The 20,415-nt window shown below is 41.1% G+C and overlaps 1 protein-coding gene across 3 annotated transcripts in view; it reads right to left on the bottom strand.

Annotated features, from left to right (window-relative positions):
- Positions 1 to 20,415, bottom strand: part of LOC126251347 (histone deacetylase HDAC1) — a 181,403-nt gene that overhangs the window by 153,024 nt on the left and 7,964 nt on the right. The window lies entirely within an intron of this gene.

The raw sequence follows: 20,415 nt of genomic DNA, 5'->3' as shown, positions 1-20,415 counted from the left end.
TAACCACTCGAGATGACGAGCAAGCTGAGCAGTACAGATAGTGAGGTCCAAGTGGGAAAAGGAGTGCGTGTAACTGCAAATAAATGTGAGTGTATCCATGTTCAAACACAATAGACTGAGCTGAATGAAGATATCTACAATGAGAGTGCCTCTCGGACAGGAGTGCAGAAGGCCCCAAAGGGATGGTGGGCACTGAACTTGGCGAGCAGCAAAAAGGGAGGAAAAAGTTGAGCAATAATTCGCAAAATGCCTGCCATGGTGACAGCAGAAGATGAAGGTGAGTAGACGTGAAACAAGGAAGGAAAAGACGGACAGCAACAGCTTGAAGCTGGGTGTTCAAGGACATGGTGTAGCTATATACATTGTCTCAAATGAGGAACACGACTTCCCAATGAGTCGGTGTCCCCATCTAACAGGGGAGGTCAAAATGGAGTGAAATGAAATGTGGGTTGTGGAAGTGATCATGAGTGCATAATTTTGTTTCCGGGAGGCAGGAAACAACTGGTCAGTATGATCGCAAGAGGAACTGTAATTTAACCCTATTGGATCTGATGCTGCGATTGTTCCATTGGAGAATAACCGTATCCGATGACAGACAGGAGGTGGGTCAAATAAGGGGCAGTCACTGCAATAGCTGTCGACTGCCAGAATTCGAACATGCACAATGACCAGGTTCAGAGGCTGGAGGATCTTGGTCCATTAGTTTGACAGAGGTGTTGGTATTCACCCTTGATTAGCCAGCGGGCTGACTGTTGGTGGTGCATCCCAGTGAAACGGAGGTTGGTGTTGAAGAAGAACACCAAGGTGTAGAAGGGCTTTGTTTGACTGCTTAGAACCTTTGTGTTTGTTAGGTGCAGACCCAGACATTGGCTGGCTAGATGGCACAAGAAGTCATTGCGGGAGTACTCCTTTTTTGGATTTCCGTGCTTTTGTTTGCTAGGCACGAGATTTTGTTGGCACAGGCGAAGGTTTGTCGGTATGGTGTGCACCCAAGCACCCATAGCAAGTGAAGGTCAGCGTGTGACCTTGGAGCTGGACAGTTTCACAACCATCGCACTAAACTCGAAGTCACAAGTGTGTGTAGCAATGTCTTCCTTAGGTTGGCATGTAGTGACAATTGTACTATAATTGCCAGAGTATGGTGTACAAGGTTTGTAACTAGCCAACATTTTCTGAGCAATGTGAGTAGGAACCTCTTCCTTCATCCAGATCTCCTGACCAGCTCTATCATTGAAGCAGACTGGACAGTTACGGGAGGAAGCAACATGATCACCCTTGCAATTGATACAGTGAGGTGGAGGCAGTGGACACACCCACATGAACGTCCCTACCACAGGTTACACATGTAGTTGCATTTACAGAAGATTCATTGGTGTGCTTGTAGCACTGACCTTTATAGTAGCGTGTGGGATTTGGAATATATCGTCTGACAGTAATAGCTTCATAACCAACCTTAATTTCTTATGGAAGTACCACAAGTCAAATGTGAGGCTTACAGTGCACACTAGCACTAATTCTTTATCAATCTTTTACATGATGTGGTGAACTGCAGTCTCTCCCTGGTCAGTGAAATATGATGTTATTTCAGCCTCGGTCAGCTCATCAAGAAGCCGCATGTATATTACACCATGAGAGGCATTCAGAGCGTGGTGGGCCTCTATTTTAACAAGATACCTGTGGAGAAGTGTTGCATTAAGCAGTTTCTGTGCTAGACAAGAACTATCAGTCTCCAACAGCAAGGTCTCATAACGCAAATGAGAGCAGGACTTCACAGGACCAGTAATGGCATCTACACCCTTCTGAATAACAAATGACTTAACTGTTGTGAAATTGTAGCCATCTTCCTTGTGTGACACCATGAGGTATCAGGGAGCAGCCAGGAGAGGTGTCGATTCTTTCATCTCAACCCATTGCGTTTTTGGGATGAGGACCTCATCACAGAGAAATCCCCCATATTTGCCAATGACTCTGATGGCACGCTCCTTCCCACTGGGGGTCCTCCATCAGGAGGGGGAGGGGGAGGGGGAGGGGGTGGCTGGGCAGCTCACCCACCCTAGGTGATTGTCACACATCAGGTCACACCTTCCGGGATACACACAGAGGCACCAATCGGTACAGAGTAAGGTACTAGCTCTGGCAATCATCCCTCCCTGGGTCTAGCCCGTGACAGGGGTACGTACGAGCCCTACTTGTCAACCCGGGGCCGGGAATTATGCGTTACCCAGTCACCTTTTATGTGTCAAACGCATGGGCCAGCATTCAGAAGTGCATATAGAGGAAGAGGAAGCGGAAGAAGAAGAAGAAGAAGAAGAAGAAAAGGGAGAAGACAGATCTCAAACACCAAAATGGAGGAAGGGCAAGAAAAGGAAGGACAGGGAAAGAAAGATTGGTGAACAGGACGAAACCATACACAGTTTTACCAATAACTCCGGTTTCCCAATGAAGGCATACAACACGGTCACCATAGTGCTGCAAAGGCTGGGGCCCATGGTAGCCAAGCACTTGCTTACTGAAGAGTGATGAGTCCCCAGGAGGAGGGATTTGACTAAGTACCACACCTTTGCTTCCTGCCAAATCTGTGACTGGTTTGAGGACATTTTGGTAGGGAGGACGTTTTCTTGCATGGAGAGTCATCGTCAGATTTAGAAGTAACTTCGAGTGTGCCCCAGGGAAGTGTGTTGGAACCCTTGCTGTTTAAGTTGTATATTAATGACCTTGCAGACAATATTAATAGTGAAATCAGGCTTTTTGCAGGTGATGCAATTATCTATAATGAAGTACTACATGAAAGAAGCTGTATAAATATTCAAAAAACAAAGATGATGTAACTTACCAAACGAAAGCGTTAGTATGTTGATAGACACACACACACACACACACACACACACACACACACACACACACACACACACATTTCAAGCTTATGCAACCCACAGTTTCTTCATCAGGAAAGAGGGAAGGAGAGGGAAAGAGGAAAGGATGTGGGTTTTAAGGGAGAGGGTAAGGAGTCATTCCAATCCCGGGAGCGGAAAGACTTACCTTAGGGGGAAAAAACGACAGGTATACACTTGTGCACACACATATATCCATCCGCACATATACAGACACAAGCAGACATATGTAAAGGCAAAGAGTTTGGGCAGAAATGTCAGTCGAGGTGGAAGTACAGAGGCAAAGATGTTGTTGAATGACAGGTGAGGTATGAGCGGCGGCAACTTGAAATTAGCGGAGGTGGAGGCCTGGTGGGTAACGGGAAGAGAGGATATATTGAAGGACAAGTTCCCATCTCCGGAGTTCTGATAGACTGGTGTTAATGGGAAGTATCCAGATAACCCGGACGGTGTAACACTGTGCCAAGATGTGCTGGTCCTACTCCAAATCCCATGCTACTTTCCTTGACGTTGACCTCCATCTGTCCAATGGCCAGCTTCACACATCCGTCCACATCAAACCCACCAACAAGCAACAGTACCTCCATAATGATAATTGCCACCCATTCCGTATCAAACGGTCCCTTCCCTACAGCCTAGGTCTTCGTGGCAAATGACTCTGCTCCAGTCCTGAATCCCTGAACCATTACACCAACAACCTGAAAACAGCTTTCCCATCCCGCAACTACCCTCCCGACCTGGTACAGAAGCAAATAACCAGAGCCACTTCCTCATCCCCTCAAACCCAGAACCTCCCACAGAAGAACCCCAAAAGTGCCCCACTTGTGACAGGATACTTTCCGGGACTGGATCAGACTCTGAATGTGGCTCTCCAGCAGGGATACAACTTCCTCAAATCCTGCCCTGAAATGAAATCCATCCTTCATGAAATCCTCCCCACTCCCCCAAGCATGTCTTTCCGCCGTCCACCTAACCTTTGTAACCTCTTGGTTCATCCCTATGAAATCCCCAACCTCCTTCCCTACCCTCTGGCTCCTACCCTTGTAACCGCCCCCGGTGTAAGACCTGTCCCATGCACCCTCCCACCACCACCTACTCCAGTCCTGTAACCCGGAAGGTGTACACGATAAAAGGCAGAACCATGTGTGAAAGCACCCACGTGATTTACCAACTGACCTGCCTACACTGTGAAGTTTTCTATGTGGGAATGACCACCAAGAAACTGTCCATTCGCATGAATGGACACAAACAGACAGTGTTTGTTGGTAATGAGGATCACCCTGTGGCTAACCATGCCTTGGTGCACGGTCAGCACATCTTGGCACAGTGTTACACCGTCTGGGTTATCTGGATACTTCCCAATAACACCAACCTATAAGAACTCCGGAGATGGAAACTTGCCCTTCAATATATCCCCTCTTCCCTTTACCCACCAGGCCTCAACCTCCGATAATTTCAAGTTGCCGCCGCTCATACCTCACCTGTCATTCAACAACATCTTTGCCTCTGTACTTCTACCTCGACTGACATCTCTGCCCAAACTCTTTGCCTTTACATATGTCTGCTTGTGTCTGTATATGTGCGGATGGATATGTGTGTGTGTGTGTGTGTGCGAATGTATACCTGTCCTTTTTTTCCCCTATGTAAGTCTTTCCACTCCCGGGATTGGAATGACTCCTTACCCTCCCCCTAAAAACCCACATCCTTTCATCTTTCCCTCTCCTTCCCTCTTTCCTGACGAAGCAACCGTGGGTTGCGAAAGCTTGAATTTTGTGTATGTGTTTGTGTTAGAGTGTCTATCAACATACCAATGCTTTCGTTTGGTAAGTTACATCATCTTTGTTTTTAAATATATTTTTCCCACGTGGAATGTTTCCCTCTATTATATTCATATCATTGTATAAATATTCAGTTAGACCTTGATAAGATTTCAAAGTGTTGCAGAGATTGGCAACTTACTTTAAATGTTCAGAAATGTAAAATTCTGCACTTTACAAAATGAAAAAATGTAGTATCCTCTGGCTACAATATCAATTAGTCACTGTTGGAATCGGCCAACTCATGCAAATACCTGGGTGTAACACTTTGTAGGGATATGAAATGGAATGATCACATACATTCAGTTGTGGGTAAAGCAGGTGGGAGACTTCAGTTTATTGGTAGAATACCACAGAACTGCAATTAATCTACAAAGGAGATTGCTTACAAATCACTCATGCGACTGGTTCTAAAATATTGTTCAAGTGTGTGGGATCCATACCAGATATGCCTAATGGAGGATGCCGAATACATACAGAGGAGGGCAGCACGAATGGTCACAGGTTCGTCTAATCCGCAGGAGAGAGTCACAGAGAGAGTGAAGAAGCTGAACTGGAAGATTCTTGAAGACAGACATGAACTATCCTGACTAAGTTTATTAACAAAAAGTTTTAAGAACTAGCTTTGAATGATTACTCTAGGAATAAACTACAACTCCCTATGTGCGACACATACGGAGCGTGAAGATAAGATTAGAATAATTACTGCACACACAAAGACATTCAAACAATCATTCTTCCCTTGTTCCATAAGCGAATGGAGATGGTACAATTGGGCGTACCATCTGCCATGTACCTCATCATGGTTTGTAGAGTACAGATGTAGATGCAGAATTTCTGGTGGTGTATTACGTCTAAACTTTCATAGACCTACATATTAGCTACATGTTAGTCCCCCTGATTGCCAAGCAACATTCCCTATTTCACCACTGGACAGTTTGTCTTCTAAGCTGAGGGGGTAACTAGTAATGTGAGCCACATTGTCCTAGAAGCTATTTCAGTATTCACACATAACCAACTGCTCTGAATGTCAAAATATTTTTCAACTCCAACTACTTAAGGAGAAATGACCACCTCAATAAAATAAGAAAAATCTGAGTGACCATGGAAAGATCTACATGTATGTTTATTATTTTTCCAAGTGCTATTCAAACATAGAATAGTAAAACAATAATGAAAACTGCTTCTACAAAGACTCGGCCAAGTGTTAATTGCACAGCAGTCATGTAAAAGTAAAGTGTTCATCTCCTCAGTTATACCCACATAGGCAACCTCTTTTCGGGTACAACTCATCCAGGAACGCAAATTCATAGTGGGAAGAGCTCTATACAGAGCAAATTACAATCAACTTCTCGCTGTCCAGTACATGTAGATCTACATCGTTACTCTGCAATTCACACTTAAGTGCCTGGCAGAGGGTTCATCGAACCATTTTCATACTACTACTATACCATTCCACTCTCGAATGGCGCGTTGGAAAAAGGAACACCTAAATCTTTCCTTTCGAGCTCTGATTTCTCTTATTTTATTACAATGATCATTTCTCCCTACTTAGGTGGGTGTCAACAAAGTATTTATGCATTCAGAAGAGAAAGTTGGTGATTGAAATTTCATAAATAGATCTCGTTGCAAAGAAAACCGTCTTTGTTTCAGTGACTGCCGACCCAACTCGCGTATCATATCAGTGACACTCTCACCCCTATTGTGCTATAATATGAAACGAGCTACCCTTCTTTGCACTTCTTCAATGTCCTCCATCAATCCTACCTGGTAAGGATCCCACACTGCGCAGCAATATTCCAGGAGAGGACGGACAAGTGTAATGTAGGCTCTCTCTTTAGTGGGTTTGTCACATCTTCTAAGTGTTCTACCAACAGAGTGCAGTCTTTGTTCCACTTTCCCCACAATCTTATCTATGTGGTCTTTCCAATATAAGTTGCTCGTAATTGTAATTCCTAGGTATTTAGTCGAATTGGCAGCCCTTAGATTTGTGCGATTTATTGTATACCCAAAATTTATCAGATTTCTTTTAGTACCCATGTGGATGACCTCGCACTTTTCTTTGTTTAGTGCTAATTGCCACTTTTCGCACCATACAGAAATTCTCTCTAGATCATTTTGTAATTGGAATTGATCGTCTGATGATTTTACTAGACGGTAAATTACAGCGTCATCTGCAAACAATCTAAGGGGGCTGCTCAGATTATCAACTAGATCATTTACATAAATCAGGAACAGCAGAGGGCCTATGACACTACCTTGCGGAATGTCAGATATCACTTCTGTTCTACTCGATGATTTACCGTCTATCACTATGAACTGTGACCTCTCTGAGAGGAAATAACGAATCCAGTCACACAACTGAGACGATATTCCATATGCACGCAATTTGATTAACAGTCACTTGCGAAGAACAGTATCAAAAGCCTTCTGGAAATCTAGGAATATGGAATCGATCTGAGATCCCTTGTCGACAGCACTCATTACTTCATGGGAATAAAGAGTTAGCTGTGTTGCACAAGAACGATATTATCTAAATCTGTTATGTATCAATAAGTCATTTTCTTCAAGGTGATTCATAATGTAATCCTACTGCAAATTGAGGTCAGTGATATGGGTCTGTAATTCAATGAGTTACTTCTATTTCCTTTCTTGAATATTGCTGTGACCTGTGCTACTTCCCAGTCTTTAGGAACAAACCTTTCGGCAAGTGAGCAGTTGTATACGATTGCTAAGAAAGGTGCTATTGTGTCTACATACTCTGAAAGGAACCCGATTGGTATACCATTTGGACCAGAAGACTTGCCTTTCTTAAGTGATTTGAGTTGTTTCGCAACACCTAAGATATCTACTTTAATGTTACTCATGCTAACACCTGTTCTGGTTTCGAATTCTGGCTGGAATATTTACTTCATCTTCTTTCGTGAAGGAATTACGGAAAACTGCATTTAGTAACTCCGCTTTAGTGGCATCATCATTGGTAACATTTCCATCGTGCAGTGACGGTATTGACTGTTTTTTGCCACTGGGGTACTTTACATACAACCAGAATCTCTTTGGGTTTTCTACCATATTTTGAGACAGTATTTCATTGTGGAAACTATTAAAAGCATTTCGCATTGACGTCCCCACTAAATTTCGAGCTTGCGTGAACTGGGGATTTTGCGTTCTTCTGAATTGGGAATGCTTTTTTCGTTGATTCTGCAACAGTGTTTAGACATGTTTTGTGCACCATGGTGGATCAGTCCCGTCTCTTATTAACTTAAGCGGTATGAATGTATCTATTACTGTCAATACCGTATCTTTGAATTCGAGCCATATCTGATGGTCTACACTTACATAATTAGCTTGGAAGGAATGGAGACTATCTCTTAGGAAGGCATCAAGCGAATTTTTATCTGCTGTTTTAAATAGATATACTTTGCGTCTGTTTTTAGTGGTTTTTGTCAATATGGTTTTGAGCCTCATTACAATGACCTTGTGTTCATTAATCCCTGTATCCATCATGACGCTCTATATCAGATCAGGATTATTTGTGGCTAAGAGGTCAAGTGTGTTTTCGCAACCATTTACAATGTGTGTGGGCTCATGAACTAATTGTTCAAAGTAATTCTCAGAGAAAGCATTTAGTACAATTTCAGAAGATGTTTTCTGTCTACCACTGGCTTTGAACATGTATTTTCGCCAACAAATCGAGGGTAGTTTGAAGTCTCCACCAAATTATAACTGTATGAGTGGGGTACTTATTTGTAATGAGATTCAAGTTTTCTTTGAACCGTTCAGCTATTATATCATCTGAGTCGGGGGGTCGGTAGAAGGAGCCAATTATTATTTTGGTATGGCTGTTGAGTGTAACCTCTACCCATAGTAATTCGCAGGAACTATCTATTTCAACTTCACTACAAGATAAACTACTACCAACAGACACAAACACACCACCACCTACTTTATTTAATCTATCCTATCTGAACACGGTTTGCGCCTCTGTAAAAATTTCAGCAGAATTTATCTCGGGCTTTAGCCAGCTTTCTGTTCCTATAACGATTTCAGCTTCAGTGCTTTCTATCAGCACTTGAAGCGCTGGAACTTTTCCAACACAGCTACGACAATTAACAACTACAATACCGACTGTTGCTTGGTCGATTCTCATCGTTTCTTTGCCCTGTACCCTTTGAGACTGGAGCCCTTTTTGATCTTTCCCAAGACTGTCTAACCCAAAAAACCGCCCAGTCCACCTACACAGCCCCTCCTACCAGTGTAGCAGCCTCCTGTGTGTAGTGGACACCTGGCCTATTTAGCAGAACCCAAAACCCCACCACCCCATGGCGCAAGTCGAGGAATCTGCAGCCAGTACCAACAAGAGCAGACACAATGAAGGATATCAGTGGTGAATAGCAACCACATTGCAGTGTTAAAGTACATCCCTTGCCCTCCATAGATAATATCGATGGCAGACAATGAAAACCTCATAACTCCATCTGCCATGACAATATTGTAGTTCCAGGAATCAGTAACTCCATGATAAGAGAGAGATTTGAAAGTGTATGGCTTTTCTAATCAGTGAATAACTAGGCTTCTGCAATATAGTTACATATGTGGAAATTTATCCGTTTCACTTTATATTATAATTTAAGAAACAATTTTTGGTTCTCCCGTAAAATTTAACGAAACGGAGTTACGAAGTTTTCACTGTCTACTGTCAATATGTCATCTATAAGAATATAAATAAATGCAAGGTGTAGACATTAGTAAAACCCCACAGTGTTTTGAAAGCCCCAAGAATGAATATTGGAGGGCATGGCCGCTTGAGGCCTCAGAGACCAAGGCATATAGGGTCTCGCGGTGGCACACTTAAGAGTGATTTTATGTACAAATTTCTGATGGCACCTGCTTATAAATCAGTGCTACATCAGACTGATGAGGAATGATACCCATAATTATCGAACAAAGCCATCATTAGTGACCCTGTTACTAATCAAGGACTGTCCTGTGCAGACTGTGCCCATTAATAACATGTTGTAATTTTTAAAGTGAGTAGCATGAGAGTTTTACCAGTCAAAAGAGTTTCCATTCATTTGCAACAGTCCTGAATCCATTCCTGTTCCCCAAAAAATGTGAGCCACTTATGCAGTGATACCTATCTCTACTCCTCAGTCTTAGTGGTGAGTCCCAGACATTGGAGGCTGTTTCAAGATTTACATGTTACCTTTTTCAATTAGCATTTCAGAGCTGTCATCTGATGTAGAAGACTTATCCTGTGATGAATCTGAACTTTCGGTGCTTCTTTTCTTTTGCTCATGGCATTTCAGTTTATTTGAATCTTTAAATGCCTCATTGAATAATCATCAGAATTTCATGTACTGACCTTCAGTTCTCCACTTTGTGTAGGGAGAAGAGAGTGCAAAACTAGAAGGTAGGTGCAAGGCAACTCTGGAACTAGAAGGGAGGTGCATGGCAATTCCCATTCATGATAAGGTGGTCTGCAGTCTCCACAGTTTATTTGCCTCCGTAACCAAATTTTATACCCCCAACTTTTGAAAGTTGTAAACTGCATGGTATTCAGGATATAAGATCACACCTTGACACACATAAATTATACTTTAACCGTTAAAATATCTTGGTAATGATGGACTTTCAAAGGTATGAACAAAAACTGATTTTTCCCAACCTGCTGTTTACTCATTTCATGACTTGTGTGCATTGATATTCCTCCTCCAATTCTGATGTTTGGATGTGAATAAGATCTGTGCATTTTGAAACATCTTTGCTAAAAATGAGAGTGCTGCATTTCTGCTATAATCAGCTAGCAGGTTCTTTTCAAGGAGGGTGGTACCTGTAGATAAATAAATATTTTGATTAAACAGTACCAGAGAAGGAAAGTTGCTAATCACCATATAGCGGAGATGCTGAGAAAACCATTCTACTCTCAAGTCTTTTCATAGACAGCAAATCTCAGCAACCCCCTTTAATCTTTCATGGAAAAGGAAGGAAGGAAGGAAGGACAATTAGGGTTTAATGTCCTGCCGACACTAAGGTCATTAGAGACGGAGCACAAGCTCAGATTGGTTGAAGGAAAGGGAAGGAAATTGGCCATACTCTTTCAAATGAATCTCCCACCAATTGTTTGGAGCAATTTTAGGGAAATCATGGAAAACCTAAATTCAGATGGACAGATGCAGATAATCTTTAATGTATGTAACAGTGTAACATGGAGCACTACTTCTAATGACCCAGTAATTCTCTTCATATCCAGAATTACACTATGAGACACCAGTATGATGTCCTGTCACAATTTTCAATTACTTTTTAAGCTGACTGCTTTTGTTCACTTAATTGATTTGTATTAGTACCTACGAGTGGACTGCTCTCTCTCTCTCTCTCTCTCTCTCTCTCTCTCTCTCTCTCTGGTAGCTCCCACCAAGGGGCCAGTATGCCTAAGCAAGCCCATACCTCCCTCAAGAGTCATGTACACATTGGGGTGCAGTGTTATCCTAAGCTTGAAGCCTCTTTTTAAAGGCTAAATATTAAGCCAAAATCCATGTTCCTTGTGTCACACAACATTCCATCACCATGTCTTGCTGAAGCATAGCCACATTTACAGTGGAGGAGAACTGTTGACACAGACCAGCCTGCAGGTGCACCGTGTCCATATCCAGCCGTTTCTGCTCAGGCTCCAGAAGGATAGTCCAGATTAAGGAATCTATGCACAGAAGTTGAGATTAGGAGTAAACAGCACATCTTTAATGACACATTTCTATAACTGACTTTTGATTGAAACTTCAAGATGAAAGCTGTTATCAAAAAATTAAAATGATTACTGGTATTCCTCAAGGAGATATAATTATGGAAACATTATGTCCATGCTGATTACAGTGCCTACTGCTTATTAAGCCCTGACCCGTGGTTCTGGGTGACTTTCCCGAAATCAATCCCTTTTCCTAGACCTCTCCAGTCCTTTTCCTTCACCGTTCTTTCCTTACCCTCCAACCCTTCTGCATGAAGAAGGAGCCAATGTCTCAAAAAGCTTGTCAATTACGACACACTCTTTTATGTATGTGTTCTGCTGCCGCTAGGTGAATAGATTTTTTATCTATCCAATTAAATAATTTTGTCAACAATTGATTGTTTTCACGTTCATGTTCTGCAACTTGCTAACTGTCTTTATTCCTTTTTATACACTACAATCGGTGTCCCATATCTTTCACAGCAGATGTATCACATGTATGAAATGCATACTTCTTCCACTGCACTAATGAACTGTAATAGAATATTAACATAAATGCTTGAGTTTATTTCAAACTGCTCCAATAAATTCCTTAAGACCATATATCAAAGTGATGCCAGAGTCCAGTACCTAGAGGCCTACTGGTGGGAAATGCACTTTAGAAGTTCGTCAAACTTCTGTATGAAGTGAGTGTTAGTCTGGTAGTAACTGGTATACAGTCTTTCAAAATTGGGCTCTCCAACTCTTTGCAATCAGTTTCATAATATACAAGAAGTGTTCAAAAATAAATCAAATTCTTGAAATAGCAAACCAACCGGCAGAGCGAAAGTGTTGTGGTTACTGTGAACATGTAGCGGCAGGTTCAGAAAACAAACTGCTGTTTGCCAGGTCTGGCTCTGGTCGTTTGTAAGCAATCTACAGCTGCTGAAGTGAGCACATGCACAGGCTGCACATCAGATTAGTACTGAAATAACAATGAAAGAGGGATGTTGATGACACTTTTGTAGTTTGGCCCCATGGTGAAGATAACTTGCAAGACTTCTTAAGACATCTGAACTCCCTCCACGATCAAATAAAGTTCACAATGGAAATTGAAAAGGAGCGATGCCTTCCATTCTTGGATGTTTTGGTTCGGCGCAGAGAGGATGGCACTTTGGGACATGAAGTGTATATGAAGCCGACGCACACCGATCTGTATTTACGTGCAAATAGCTGCCACCATCCTGCCCAGACAATGAGTGTTCTCTGAACTTTGACTCACAGAGCGCATATTATTTCTGACGAAAGCAGTCTGCAAGATGAACTTTCCCACTTACAAAGAGTGTTTGAAGACAAGGGTACTCTTCACAACAAATACAGAGGACACTGAAAATGAAACCGAAAGAGGCCACAAAGAAAGCAGAAGAAGATGAAGAAACCTTTAAATCGATGGCCTTCCTGCCATATGTGGGTAGCCTCTCATCAATAATAGGACGCATTCTCGGCAGACACAAAGTAAAAGTGATTTTTCGTCCTCCACCTAAGACAGCTGCACTCGTGGGCTCCGTCAAAGATGATTTGCTGCTCCGAAAATCTGGAGTTTACAAAATTCCATGTGAATGTGGCCTTTCTTACATCGGACAAACAACTCGTACTGTCCAAGAAAGATGTACAGAACACCAGAGGTACACACGACTTCTACAACCTAACAAGTCGGCAGTGGCAGAGCACTGTATTGATAATGGTCACAGTATGTTGTATGACAACGTCGAAATTTTGGCAACTACATCATCCTTTTGGGACTCGATAGTAAAGGAGGCAATTGAAATTCGCTTGACAACGAACTTAATTAATAGAGATAGTGGTTTCAATCTTGATAAATCTTGGAATCCGGCACTAGCTGTAATAAACTCGCAAAGACGTGGTCACAGTGCAGCTCACAATGATATATCGATATGCCAACAAAGATCAACTGCGGAGTCATAGATACAACTCGCGCATTATGCATGTCTCTGCCGCTGACCAACGTCTCTGACGCATTTGCATCTGTGGCCGCATGCGCAGTCACGCAGTACAACAGTATAAAGGGACGAAGCAAGCACTGGAGCGGCAGTCTTTCGGCTCACTCTGAAGATGGCTGAACGTTATACAGCCGAAATATTAGAAGAAGAAGAAGAAGAAGGAGATTTCTTGCGGCTGCACACCCGAAACTTAATGGAACAACAATGAAGGAGTTTGAAGACCAATGTGTGTGTGTGTGTGTGTGTGTGTGTGTGTGTGTGTGTGTGTGTCAGACATTTTGCTACAAACTTGGTTAAATTTTCACATCTACATTGCAGTTGCTTAGCCCAGCATAAAGAGAGGACAGCGTGAGTCGCAGAGATATTGTGCTGCGATTCATGGAAATCGTCATTTAATTGTTTGAAAAGTTGCTGAGAAAGGTAGGCATCAGAGTAGGATCATGACATCAAATTTTGTGTGACTTCTGTGAGACGCATCTTGTCAATGCAAAATTCAAGTTACATTTGTTTACTGAAGATCAGAAACAGACCAATGACTAAATCAGTGAGGAATTCCTCACAAATGACAATGACAACTTCCTTAAGAACATCATGACAGGTGATGAGACATAGGTGTCTGGCTATAATATTGAAATTAAGATGTAGCTGCCGCAATGAGTGAGGAAAGGGTATCTCCATCCAAAAACAGCATGCATGAGATGGTCAAAGATCAAGCTAATGTTGGTTGTGTTTTCTGACTACAACAGCATTGTCCATCAGGAATTTGCACCACATGGTCACATGGTAAACAAGGAATCCATCAGGGAATCCTAATGGGCATGGGGGACGCTATGCGCAAGAAGAGGCCTCAAGTGTGGGTAAATCCAAGTTGGATGTTCATCATGACAATGCGCTGGCTTACACATCACTCCTTGTCTGTAGCTATCCAACAAAATGTACATTCCTGTTGTGCATCATCCACCATACTCCAGATCTAGCCCCCAGAAGACTTCTCCCTGTTTCCCAAACATATGACCATGCTGAAAGGAGACTGTTTCTGACCACAAAGGAGATTCAGGACGACAAACAAGAGAGCTGTATGCCATCCCAGTACATGCACTCCAGGGGTTTATCCAAAAGTGAAAGAAATAATAAGAACAGTGTATTGTCATTAGAGGGGACTTTTAGAGGTGCACAACGCTTAAAATGTTGTAGAACAAGCAATAAAGGTGTTATAGCGAAAATTCTGTTCCCTCCCCCCCCCCCCCCCCCAAATAACATGATTTGACACTCAGGTTAAAGGTGAACAATCAGTTCACGAGTTAAAATTTTAGAAGCAGTTTGTTCAAAAGAACGTATCTAAGAAGCCTAATTTTTCCTTTTCTTGTTAACTTTCCTCCTTGCGAACTGTAAAAGTAAAACAGTCACACTCACTTCCCACTAGTTCGCCAGACAACATTTCCAGGCAATATGTCATCAATACACAGTTTATATGGCCATGTAAATGTACCTTACCAGCCAAACTGAATCTGTACACTGTTATTCAACAGTTGTGGAGAACTCACTCACTAAAATTTTGCATGAAAATATGACAACAGTAGCTACTGAAATCCAATCGTAGATCTGTATCTCATGAAAATGTGAGACCATAAGTGAGAAACAAAAGGATAAAGTAATATTTTTCCTTAGACAAATTTACTTGAGGTAGCTTTCAGAGAGTTTTCACTATCTTTAAACAGACATATACCTGCCACTTTCAGAGAACTTTGACCCTCTTCAAATAGGGATATACTTGGCATCTTAAGTTTTCCATTGCAAGCGTATATAAACAACTAGCTTAGCGATCGCTGCTTCGCTCGGGTAGACTGAATGGCCTGCAGAGGATTTTTGTTTTGTTTTTATGTGATCGAATGTCGTTGTTGTTCACAAACTGCAATACCTTCTAGCATTTCATACTAATTAAGCCCATACCCCCCATGAACCATGGACCTTGCCGTTGGTGGGGAAGCTTGTGTGCCTCAACGATACAGATAGCCGTACTGTATGTGCAACCACAACAGAGGGGTATCTGTTGAGAGACCAGACAAAAATGTGGTTCCTGAAGAGGGGGCAGCAGCCTTTTCAGTAGTTACAGGGGCAACAGTCTGGATGATTGACTGATCTGGCCTTGTAACACTAACCAAAACAGTCTTGCTGTGCTGGTACTGCGAACAGCTGAAAGCAAGGGGAAACTACAGCCGTTATTTTTCCCCGTGGGCATGCAGCTTTACTGTATGGTTAAATGATGATGGCATCGTCTTAGGTAAAATATTCTAGAGGTAAAACAGTCTCCCATTCGGATCTCCGGGCGGGAACTACTCATGAGGACGTTGTTTTCAGGAGGAAGAAAACTGGCGTTCTACGGGTCGGAGTGTGGAATGTCAGATTCCTGAATCGGGCAGGTAGGTTAGAAAATTTAGAAAGGGAAATGGATAGGTTAAAGTTAGATATAGTGGGAATTAGTGAAGTTCGGTGGCAGGACGAACAAGACTTCTGGGCAGGTGAATACAGGGTTATAAATACAAAATGAAACAGGGGTAATGCAGGAGTAGGTTTAATAATGAATAAAAAAAATAACAATGTGGGTAAGCTACTACAAACAGCATAGTGAATGCATTATTGTGGCCAAGATAGATATGAAACCCACGCCTACCACAGTACTACAAGTTTATATGCCAACTAGCTCTGCAGATGATGAAGAGATTGATTAAATGTATGATGAGATAAAAGAAATTATTCAGACAGTGAAGGGAGACAAAAATTTAATAGTCATGGGTGACTGGAATTCGATAGTAGGAAAAGGAAGAGAAAGAAACACAGTAGGTGAATATGGAATGGGGGTAAGGAATGAAAGAGGAAGCCTCCTGGTAGAATTTTGCACAGAGCATAACTTAATCATAGCTTACACTTGGTTCAAGAATCATAAAAGAAGGTTGTATACATGGATAAAGACTGGAGATACTGACAGGTTTCAGATAGATTTTTAAATTGTAAGACATTTCTATGGCCAGATGTGGACTCTGACTACAATCTATTGGTTATGAACTGTAGATAAAACTGACGAAACTGCAAAAAGGTGGGAATTTAAGGAGATGGGACCTGGATAAACTGACAGAAACAGAGGTTGTAGAGAGTTTCAGGGAGAGCATTAGGAACGATTGACAAGAATGGGAGAAAGGAATACAGTAGAAGAAGAATGGGTAGATTTGAGAGATGAAGGCAGCAGAGGATCAAGTAGGTATAAACATAAGGGCTAATAGAAATCCTTGGGTAACAGAAGAGATACTGAATTTAATTGATGAAAGGAGAAAATACAAAAATGCAGTAAATGAAGCAGGCAAAGAGGAATACAAATGTCTCAAAAATGAGATTGACAGGAAGTGGAAAATGGCTAAGCAGGGATGGCTAGAGGACAAATGTAAGGATGTAGAGGCTTATCTCACTAGGGGTAAGATAGATACAGCCTAAAGGAAAATTAAAGAGACCTTTGTAGAAAAGAGAAACACTTGTATGACTATCAAGAGTTCAGATGGAAACACAGTTCTAAGCAAAGAAGGGAAAGCAGAAAGGTGGAAGGAGTATACTGAGGGGCTATACAAGGGCGATGTTCTCGAGGACAATATTATGGAAATGGAAGAGGATGTAGATTAAGATGAAATGGGAGATATGATACTGCGTGAAGAGTTTGACAGAGCACTGAAAGACCTAAACTGAAACAAGGCACCGGGAGTAGACAACATTCCATTATAGCCTTGGGAGAGCCAGCCCTGACAAAACTCTACCATCCGGTGAGCAAGATGTATGAGACAGGCGAAATACCCTCAGACTTCAAGAAGAATATAATAAAGTTGACAGATGTGAAAATTACTGAACTATCAGTTTAATAAGCAATGGCTGCAAAATACTAACACGAATTCTTTATAGACGAATGGAAAAACTGGTAAAAGCCAACCTCGGAGTTTGGATTCCGTAGAAATATGGGAACACGTGAGGCAATACTGACCCTATGACTTATTTTAGAAGCTAGATTAAGAAAAGGCAAAACTACGTTTCTACCATTTGTAGACTTAGAGAAAGCTTTTGACAATGTTGACTGGAATACTCTCTTTCAAATTCTGAAGTTGGCAGGGGTAAAATACAGGGAGCGAAAGGCTATTTACAGTTTGTACAGAAACCAGATGGCAGTTATAAGAGTCAAAGGGCATGAAATAGAAGCAGTAGTTGGGAAGGGAGTGAGACAGGGTTGTAGCCTCTCGCCAATGTTATTCAATCTGTATATTGAGCAAGCAGTAAAGGAAACAAAAGATAATTTGGAGTAGGTATTAAAATCCATGGAGAAGAAATAAAAACTTTCGAGGTTCGCCGGTGACATTGTAATTCTGTCAGAGACAGCAAAGGACTTGGAAGAGCAGTTGAACGGAATGGATAGTGTCTTGAAAGGAGGATATAAGATGAACATCAACAAATGCAAAACAAGGATAATGGAATGTAGTCGAATTAAATCAGGTGATGCTGCAAGTATTAGATTAGTAAATGAGACGCTTGAAGTAGTAATGAGTTTTGCTATTTGGGGAGCAAAATAACTGATGATGGTCGAAGTAGAGAGGATATAAAATGTAGACTGGCAATGGCAAGGACAGCATTTCTGAAGAAGAGAAATTTGTTAACGTCGAGTATAGATTTAAGTGTCAGGAAGTCTTTTCTGGAAGTACTGGAGGGCAGCATGAAGGGCCAAAATCGTACACGGAGACCAAGAGATGAATACACTAAACAGATTCAGAAGGATGTAGGGTGCAGTAGGTACTGGGAGATGAAGAGGCTTGCACAGGATAGAGTAGCATGGAGAGTTGCACCAAGCCAGTCTCTGGACTGAAGACTACAACTACAACAACAACAACAACAACATAAGCCCATATAAGCATGGTATTTTTCCAAATGAGATTCTGATAGCTAGGGTTCAACGTTTTTCTTAATCATGCCTTTTGTGATCTTGTGGAGCTATTTCCATAGCAACTTTCATCCCCTAACAAATATTTCTTTACATCTAACTGACAAATGAAATAACAATGTTCATAAATTTAGCTTTACATCTTTTTAATGAAACAAAAATGTTATCTTAAAAATTCATTCCCTTAGGGGTTGAATGTCCAAAAACAGTGACATGCATATGTTTTACTTCTAGCAGAGAAGCCAAATACAAATTTTCATAGATTTTGCTTTAAAAATGCTTGCACATTGAAATGCTTCCATAAAAACTTTCATCTCCCATTTCACCCGCATAGTGGTTGAATTTCCAAATACAGTGTCACCTTTTTTTTTTATTTCTGGGAAGCCAAATTTAATTTTTCATAGATTTAGCCATAAAATACTTCCATAATAAAATATTTTCATAAAAAATCTCATCCCCTATTTCATCCCCTTAGGGGTTCAATTTGTAGAAACACTGACAAATATTTTTTTTATTTGTAACCAAGAAGTCAAATATCAATGTCCATAGACGTAACTTTAAAAATACTTTAGTAGTTCTTTAATAATGATATATTTTCAAAAAGTTTTCACCCACTATTTCATCCCCACAGGATTAAATTTCCAAAAATGCTGAAACGCACATACCTTAATTTCCGACCAAGAAACCAAATACAATTTATGTAGGTCTAGCTTCAAAACTGCATTAAAAAGACATTTTTCAAAAAACCTTATTTCACCCCCTTAGGGTTGGAATTTCGAAAAATCCCTTCTTAAAACGCCTACAATATAAGATCCACACCTTCTCTAAGTTTCAAGTTTCTTTCCTCAGCCGTTTGGGCTGGGCGATGTTGAGTCAGTCAGTCAGTCAGTCAGTCAGTCAGTCAGGATATTGCCTTTTACACAAACAGGAGAAGATTAGAGCAGAGATTTAAATTAGTAAACATTCTAGGGCTATTATGTTGTGGTTAATGATTTGCTTGACAAAACCAAGATTCTGCTACAGTCTGTAGGGGATGCTGTTGACAACGGTAGGGCAGTTTGACTTTGTTCTCAGTTCAAAAGCCACACGTGTAACCCATTTAACCTCCCAAAAAGGAAAAATAAGAAAAGCACCCTCATGCTCATAAGTTGGTTTGATTTACATCCCACTCCACTCTAATCTGTAGTGTCCAACTAACAAGGGCGTTGCATTGCTTGTTAACAGTTTAAGAATCAAAGCACGTATCGAATAATTTAGGGATGTTGCTGGTAGTGCACTATTTCTGTTAAACAGGTAACATACTCAACTGAGCTACGAAGCTGAATGTCTTTTGTGGAAAAATACTTACAATATTCCAAGAGAAAATTTCTATTATTAAACAGGCTGTGTTGATTTACATTCAAACTTTCTAACCACCCAGAAAAAGAATCAAAAAGTATTTTTCCTCAAAGGATCATGACAATTACTTAATATTTACAGAACAACAAGCAATGGAATATTAACACTAATACAAGTAAAACAAGCGTAACTGAAGGTAGATGAATGAAGTCAGATGATGTTGGGGGAATTAGATTGAGAACTGAGATTCTGAAACCAGCGGACGAGTTTTGCTATTTGTGCAGCAAAATTGAGAATTTGAAGAGATGTAAAATGTTAACTGGCAATAGCAACAGAAGCTTTACAATGAAGAGAAATGTGTTAACAACAAGCATAAATTGAAGAGTGTTTTCTAAATGTATTTGTCTGAAGAGTATGGAACTGAAACATGGACAATAAACAAGAGAAATGTACATGGTTTTGAAATGTGGTGTTACAGAAGAATTCTGACGACTACACAGGTTCATCACATAACCAGAAAGAAGTAGGCTATGAGGCTGAACTTGGGGAAAATAAGTTATACCACAACTTGACTAAAAGAAGGGATAGGGTGAAACGTGGTAAAGATGAGGATTAAACCTGAGTAGAGTAAGCAGGTACAAAATTAAGTAAGTTGCAGTAATTGTGCAGAGATGAAGAC

Source organism: Schistocerca nitens, chromosome 4 (genome assembly GCF_023898315.1).
Source record: "Schistocerca nitens isolate TAMUIC-IGC-003100 chromosome 4, iqSchNite1.1, whole genome shotgun sequence".
Classification (NCBI taxonomy): Eukaryota; Metazoa; Arthropoda; class Insecta; order Orthoptera; family Acrididae; genus Schistocerca; species Schistocerca nitens.
The sequence above is the reverse complement of the archived record's forward strand: the minus strand, read 5'-3'. Positions and strand labels throughout refer to the sequence as shown.